We start from the raw sequence: 8373 nt of genomic DNA, 5'->3' as shown, positions 1-8373 counted from the left end.
AATGAAATGATAAGAGAAGAATGACTGTATTAAATTGAATGTTTGGAATATAGTTTTGATTTGGATTGAAGTAATTTTTTCATGAAACAATGCTATTTTTTTATCTAGATTTTGGCCTTCAAAAAAAAGCACGTTTAATTGAATGGCACGTTTAACCGAAGTTTTATTCTATATAAGTAAAAGATGAAAATAATAATTCAAGAGAAGGTTAGAAAGAGAGTGTCGTAGAGTTGAATGTCTTCAATCCTCTCCCTCTTTCTAACGTGAATTAACCCACAACAACTCAGTATGACGTAACTACACTCGTAATAAAAGTAGGATGATTATAGGGAGTGGTCAATAACACGTGTACACATCGACCCTCCTGGAATCAAGGATAGACACATATGCACTCTTCGTCACTAGAGTAATAAATGTCATGGCCGAACTAGTGTGATGAAAGATAGAGTTAGCTAACAAATTGGATGTTGTAACCGAAGCGGGACAGAGCCAACTCTTGGAGTAAAAGTTGTGGTTGGAGCAAGAATGAACGTTGGAGTAGACATTGAAGTTTCTCATACTAGGCCTATATAAGGAAGGGCATCGACTCCTAGATGAGAGGAATTAGTTACAAACTGACAACATGTTGATGAGAGCATAATGGACTAAATTTGCCATCTATCATCGGGTTGTGTGATTCAATCCAAGGTGATCAAAGGATAATAAGATGGTGTAGAGAGAAAACTAATCACCAAGCAAGCGAGGTTGATGGTTTATCAATTTTCGTTGTAGCAAGACGTGTGTTTGCAATCAGAATTCTTGTGTATTCTTCTACAACATTTGATTGAGTATTATAATTAAGGGGTGGTGTAAAGGTCAATACTCAATAGAACTAATCCCCGTAAAGTTCCCTACTCTACATACCCTTAAACATTGATAAGGTATTGGCAAGAAGTCTTTTCTTTATCCAAGTGGGTATTCCCATCTCGTAAAGTGAAACGTAACTCCTAGTTACATGATGCAATATGTTTACTGTGCATTACACCAACATGTACGTTTAATTGATTGAAGTTGCAAACTCTATCATTAAGGTAGGGCCACTTAAATATGTGGATAGAAGAGCAATAGTGCTTAGATTGGTGTTTACAAGGAAGAGCTCAAAATTTCAAGTAACCGCTAATATTTATTTGGCATTGTTACTCCATGGGATCACTTCAAGGTTGAATGAAATTTGGCATGTAATCAAAACTCACCGTGGGTGGGGGAATATCCTATAGTGTAAGTTCTAGAATTTCAAGCAAATATCTTTATTTGGAGAGTAGTGATTGGGTTTATCTTGTGTATCAATCCTAAATACGCAATGACAAATAAATTCTTTTCTTGCACATTTCAATCGGAAGGAAATACTCACTATTTCTTACATTGTCTAATCATTAGCAAGGTTCTAGTATGTCTTAAAATGCGTAAAACATAACCTTACCAAACCGTAAGGTCCTTACTCAGCCAAAACTAAATCTTAAATAGCCTAGATGTATTATTGGTTGTTCATCAAGCTGTAATGAATAGGATTTATATAAATCTCTATCAATGTATGCAATAAATGTAGAACGTAGAAAAGGGGCTCTTTTGAAATTAATACGTAGAAAGGAGTTTAGAGTAAAGTGATGTATAAAGACATAAATATTAAACAAAATCATTATCACATTATCATCAATGGGCGTTTGGTCTAGTGGTATGATTCTCGCTTTGGGTGCGAGAGGCCGCGAGTTCGATTCTCGCAACGCCCCAGTTTGGCCAATTTTGTTGAATAAAGCATGATCACTTTAGAAAAAGCATGTTAAATAAAGCATATAGTCTATGGATAGGAAAAGCATAAAGTTTAAGCATGGATTGTGAAGACTCTCTCATCACCATATAAGGATGGGGAACACAATGTAATAAGTGTGTGGATTATTTGGAAATTGGATATATTTGCTAAAACACCAATTAACAAACTATATTCGTGGGATTCACGACATAATCTATACTTGTGGGATTCACAAGTTCTTTTTAATCTCTTTCTTTCAATCTTTTACATATTCTTATCTAAATATTGATTAATCGAATACAATACACTCGTGGGATTCACGAAATTTCTATCTCTCTTTCTAATAATCTATCCATAACTATAAACTCGTCTCAAATACTTTCTCTTCCTGGTCCAAAACCCCAATGGTTCCCACCCGAGTCACGCAACGATCGATTGTCGACGCTGCAAGGGCAAAGGAGGAGGAGAAGAGCATGCCCAAATTCTACTAGGCTGAGGTGGTTCTACATCCAAAACCGGATCCAGGACGAGGTGTCGGCACATGAGTTGTATTTCGGGCAAAAGCCGAATTTGACATACCTTCGGATCTTTGGTAGCATAGCATATGTGCATGTACCGGATGAGAAGCGTAAGAAGCTGGATCCGATGTCGGAGAAGTGCATCCTAGTGGGTTACTCGCATGAGCAGAAGGTGTATAAGTGTTATAACCCCCAGACTAAATAGGTACGAGTAAGTTGAGCTGTCGAGTTTGATGAGTCGGCATAATGGTACTCCCTACCGACTCCAAGTCCCGACGAAGACCTGATTCCGGAGGATGAAGCTAGTTAATCTAGAGGGGTTCAAGAAGAAGATGAAGGATTCGGTACTCTAGATGAGAGTCTGATCTCATTCTGGCTAAGTGGCTGAGTCGGGATGACCAGTCAGATGAAGAACCAGCGAGTAGTGGAGAATTTGTCGTGCTCTCCCCACGCAAGAAATCGAGGAGACGGTTCACGCAAAAGGAGAAGGGGAAGAAGAAGATGCCGAAATACAATACCAGCACTAAAGGGATGGACCAGAACAAATCTTACCCCGGAAAGAAGGAAGGCGGATCTTCAGAAAGGAATTCTGAATCGGCCAAGAAGGGCCTCAAACCGGGTAACAGAAAGTTACGCCGGTCAACCGGTGCAAGGCCTGGTTAGTGGCAAAGGGATACGCATAGACCGGCGGAATCAACTACGATGAGACCTTTGCTCCGGTAGTGAAGATGACGACAGTTCGTGTGGTATTGGTTCGTGTGGTATTATTGATCAAAACTCACCGTGGGTGGGGGAATATCCTATAGTGTAAGTTCTAGAATTTCAAGCAAATATCTTTATTTGGAGAGTAGTGATTGGGTTTATCTTGTGTATCAATCCTAAATACGCAACGACAAATAAATTCTTTTCTTGCACATTTCAATCGGAAGGAAATACTCACTATTTCTTACATTGTCTAATCATTAGCAAGGTTCTAGTATGTCTTAAAATGCGTAAAACATAACCTTACCAAACCGTAAGGTCCTTACTCAGCCAAAACTAAATCTTAAATAGCCTAGATGTATTATTGGTTGTTCATCAAGCTGTAATGAATAGAATTTATATAAATCTCTATCAATGTATGCAATAAATGTAGAACGTAGAAAAGGGGCTCTTTTGAAATTAATACGTAGAAAGGAGTTTAGAGTAAAGTGATGTATAAAGACATAAATATTAAATAAAATCATATCACATTATCATCAATGGGCGTTTGGTCTAGTGGTATGATTCTCGCTTTGGGTGCGAGAGGCCGCGAGTTCGATTCTCGCAACGCCCCAGTTTGGCCAATTTTGTTGAGGTTTGTGCTTGAAGGTTTTTTTAATACTATCAACAACGGTAGGTCCTTCGTTGCTTTTAAATTTCACAAAGGCAAAAACCTTTAATATTTCATGTTCCTATACTAAAGTCAACCACCATTGTGTTGGCATCATTATCCATAACCACCAAATTTATTCATCACAACATTCATGCCTTGTCGCTAATGTGACCATTATATGATAGAATCTCATGTCCATGAGTATTGGATATCCAACAAGATTTAGGTGAAAGAGTCACATTAGTTTTAAATGTCCATCCGTGTATATTCAGTGTGTGATGGAAGCCATATCCTTTGTTGATAAGCCATCGATCGTTCCACATAATGAGATCCTCTTCACAAAGCTATCATTTTTGTAGGGAATGTGACCAAGCATCAATGAGTGTATTGTGTGGTCTGTTTTTCTTGATATGTTGGTCAAGGATTATATGGTGCAATAATAGACTTTTAAATGATAGGATAATAGCCCATTTGTATTTCTTCCATCTATATTTATATTGGCATATAGTTATGACTATATTTCCACACAAGGAAAGCTCAAATGCAAGTCTTATTTGTGGGCAATCCTTTTTTCCAAGCATGAAATTAGCACCATGGGCCACGACACCTTGTTTGATAACACCCCATCCTCTTATCATTTTCCTCAATTTCATGTGCAAAGATTGAAATGGTAGAAAACACAAGTACAGAGACACAAGATTTAATGTGGAAAACCCGGAAAGGGAAAAACCACGGGAGTCCACAAACTCCTAACTTTATCACTATGGTAGGAGGAATATTGTTGATGGGTGGGGGGTGGAGCCAGAGACAAAATTTAACGTAGACAAACCTAAAAGGGAAAAACCACGGGAGTCCACAAACTCTGAACTTGATCACTATGGTAGGAGGAATAAATTGATGGGTGGGGGTGGAGCCAAGATTTAACGTGGAAAACACGGAAAGGGAAAAACCACGGGAGTCCTCAAACTTTGAACTTTATCGCTATGGTTGGAGGAATATTGTTGATGGGTTCGAATGTGAGAGGATAGAGAGAGAGAAAGAGATACACATAGAGAATGAGAGGCAAAATCGAGACAAGCACAAGTTCAGGGGTAACTTCACTATATTTTTCCTTTTCATGCCCCATGGGTGGGGGTTTATATATAGTACAAAAAGCCAAATGGGGGTAGTTACATCTACTTACCCTTGTCTCTCACATTTGTACACATGCACACAAATAGCCAAATGTGCATGTGTACACACTCTTCCTCACACTCAAACATTAACATTTCATGTTACACATTACACACCTTACGCATTACACCGTAGCTTCTTGTTCCTTTTGTTCTTCTTCTTTCTCTCCTCTTTGTTTTCGTGGTTCTGCTTTCTTCTTCTTTCATTCTTTCGTTTGCTTCTTCTCTTCCAATATGCGCTCAGTCCATTATGGTGGTGGTGGTGACCATTGTCTTCTTCCTCCTCTTTCCATCTTTCTCCTTCTCCTTCTCCTTCTTTTTCTTCCTTAAATTGGTGTTTTTTGATGGAATTTGAAGTTTTAATCATGTCAAAACCTTCCTCCTAATTAAGTCAATCTAAAATCAGTTAATTAACATTACAAAGATGAATTCAACCCACAAGCGAGGTCTTCGACCTCATTTGAATTATGAAGAAAACCTACAAATTTTGGAGTTAATAGAACAACCATCATCTCGTCTTCGCAACAAGGTAGAAGTTTTGGTATAATTTAATCAATCATTAGAAGTTTGATAAAGAAGAAGGATGAGGTATGAATATGTGCTCAACAAAGTTGAAAATATAGTAAAAATAGGTTTTAGAGGATCCCCTAGAACCTATTTTTATGCTTAAATTAGAGATACCCTAAATTAGAGGAATGTTTTTATGCTTGAATTTATTCATCTCATCGATTGTTAATTGCATTGCCTCCATCAGGTATTACAGTCTACAAACAAGGCTCGATGATTGGTTGTAGAAATGAATATTTCTGATAATGATTTCAAAGAAACTTGGAGTTGGTTTAGGAAATTTTGTCATCACCAATATTTGAATACAATGAGATTGTATAGTGAAGGAGGAGCCATTTATTGAAATGGCTCTAAATTGTTGGCTTCTTGGAAAGGCTCTATGTGTCAGAACCAAGACAGAGGATGGAGCTACTGAAGAACGATAAAAAGAGATCACCAGAAGAGAGGAATGAAATGATAAGAGAAGAATGAATGTATTAAATTAGAATGAGAATGGATACAAGATGTCATGAGTAAATGAAACCCCATGAGGTTTAGGATGACTTGAACCCGTGACCTCCTAAAGAGGAACACTCAACTCTAGCCATCAGGTTATATATATTTTATGTAAAAATATCATAATTTGGTATATTATAATATTGATAATGTAACCCTATGAATATCCAAAGGGTGCCTTGACCCTTCAATATCCCAAAGGGTGTCAACGACCCCTCAATATCCCAAAGGGTATCATGACCCTACAACATCCCAAAGGGTATCATGACCCTACAAACATCCAAGGGGCACATACTACTCCTATATAAATAGGACATATTGTATTGTTAGAACCATTCTGGTTCAACACTAGTCTTTGGCAAATATTCTAGTTCTTGCTCTTATATATTTTCCTATTATATTAAAAATATAGCCATTGTTCCCTCTTTCTTTTCCTCTCTTGTTCAATCTTCTTTTGTCAAGCTAACTCCTTGACAGTCTGAACCAGGTTATCTTCTCTTTTTCTCTCTCTCTTTCTCACCACATGGTGCCACACTAGAATGCAAATGGGAATCTTTCAAGAAAGTCATTCTCTCATGTACAAACAAATGTTTTTCGACCAACCGCACATCTTGGAAATGCACCAAGAAACTTAGGAAAAAATGGTTTGATAAAGAATGTCGTGAAGCTCGAAAGTGCCTTATGATTTTGGATGTAGTTAAGGATAAAGAGAATTACCAAAAGCATTTGCATGAGTATAAAAGGCTTATTCAAAGAAAGAGAAGAATATGGGAAGTTACTCAACAATTTATCCAAACGCAAGAGAAAGCACATGCATGTGCTAAATTTTGGGGAAATCTAAAGGGAAAACGTGTTGAGAGTTATGGTGACTTAACTCTTCACGACTTGTCTATGCATTGTAAGAATTTATATGAGTTATCTCTTGCCGGAAAGATGATGTGTTATGGTTCTCTTTCACATATGCCTTCCTTCTTTACAATTGAAGATATATGCATAGGACTTAAGAAATTGGCCTCTCGAAAGGCAAGCGATCTTCAATGTATAAAGGCTGAAATGCTCAAATGGACGGGAAAGGAAGCACATATATGGATAAGCGATATGTTTAATGATGCATTGCAACATGGTATGCCGTACGATTGGACTACAAATTGGATCAAACCTTTACATAAAGGTGGAGATATAAATAATGTAAACAATTATCAAACCATCATGGTTGGCTCATTAATGGCAAACCTATTTGGATGTATAATGGAATCAAAGATAAGTGTATGGGCTGAAAAAAGTGGTAAGAGAGCTTATGGACAAGCTGGCTTTCGGAAACACCATAGCACCATTGATCACCTTATCACCCTTCGAGTATTAATGGAGGAAAGTCGCCTTAGAGGTAAAGGTTTATATTGTTGCTTTGTAGACTTCAAGAAAGCTTTTGATATGGTACCTCGTGAGCATCTTTGGAGGCGAATGGAAGAACTTGAGGTGCCAAGTGAATATATGCTTGCAATTTCCCGAATTTATGAGAAGGTTATATGTTGTGTGCGCATGAAAGATAAACTTTCAGATTTTTTCAAAAGCACTATTGGTGTTAAGCAAGGATGCCCACTCTCACCAACACTATTTGGTCTATGCATTGATGAATTGGAAGAAATGGTTACCAAGTTTGCAAAGGAAGAATGTGTTGAAGAAGTTGCCATTGGGAATGTTGTGATTATGCTTTTGCTATATGCAGATGACGTAGTGCTTTTTGCAAATACTTTAGGAGATGCACAAAAGCTTATGAAGGCATTGGAAAAATTTTGCATGCATACTAAATTAAGTGTCAATAGCTCTAAAACAAAGATTATGCTTGTGAAGAGCCAAAAAAGAGATAAACCATGCATTATGTACAACAATGAGCCACTTGAATGTGTGGAAAGCTTCAAATATCTTGGCCTTGAAGTTCCTTCAAATCATAGATGGAATGAATGTGCTACACGCCGCTTAGAGGCGGGCAAACGAGCATACTATGCATTTGAGAACACATGCAATCTTGGAGATATTAAGTGTTGGGTCCTCAAGAAATATCTTTTTGACACTTTGGTGACACCAGTTCTTCTCTATGGGGTGGAAGTATGGGGCGGTAGCATCCCTAAGTCTATGTGGAAAGAGTTTGAAAATGTCCAAAAGCATTTTCTTACCAAGTTTCTACAAGTTAAGAAACAAACGCCCTACACCCTCCTCCTTGAGACGGGATCGCTTCCCATTGAGATCATGGCCATGGAAAGGGTTGTTGAATACATGCTTAAGGTTCAAAAAAGTCCCTCACATCGACTTCCTAGAATTGCGTGGGAAGCAAGCAAAAAGATCCAAAAGACGCATAAAAGCAAAATTTTGTGTTCCGGTTGGATGCAAGATATAGAAAAATGGTTTGGTAGATGGGATGCGAGACACTTGCTTCATGATGCATCATTAGATTCCTCTGTAAATGAGGCATTTTTGCAACGC

General features: G+C 37.8%; 2 non-coding genes across 2 annotated transcripts; both read left to right on the top strand.

Annotated features, from left to right (window-relative positions):
* Nucleotides 1-1694: 1694 nt before the first annotated feature.
* TRNAP-UGG (transfer RNA proline (anticodon UGG)) lies at nucleotides 1695-1766 on the top strand. The gene has a single exon. It is a non-coding gene; the product is annotated as a tRNA-Pro (tRNA).
* Nucleotides 1767-3547: 1781 nt separating this feature from the next.
* Nucleotides 3548-3619, top strand: TRNAP-UGG (transfer RNA proline (anticodon UGG)). The gene has a single exon. It is a non-coding gene; the product is annotated as a tRNA-Pro (tRNA).
* Nucleotides 3620-8373: the final 4754 nt, after the last annotated feature.

The sequence above is a fragment of the Azolla caroliniana genome, unplaced genomic scaffold (genome assembly GCF_043228905.1).
Source record: "Azolla caroliniana isolate FFs.n. ecotype wild unplaced genomic scaffold, voAzoCaro1.0.p SCAF_13, whole genome shotgun sequence".
NCBI classification, from domain to species: domain Eukaryota; kingdom Viridiplantae; phylum Streptophyta; class Polypodiopsida; order Salviniales; family Salviniaceae; genus Azolla; species Azolla caroliniana.
The sequence above is the reverse complement of the archived record's forward strand: the minus strand, read 5'-3'. Positions and strand labels throughout refer to the sequence as shown.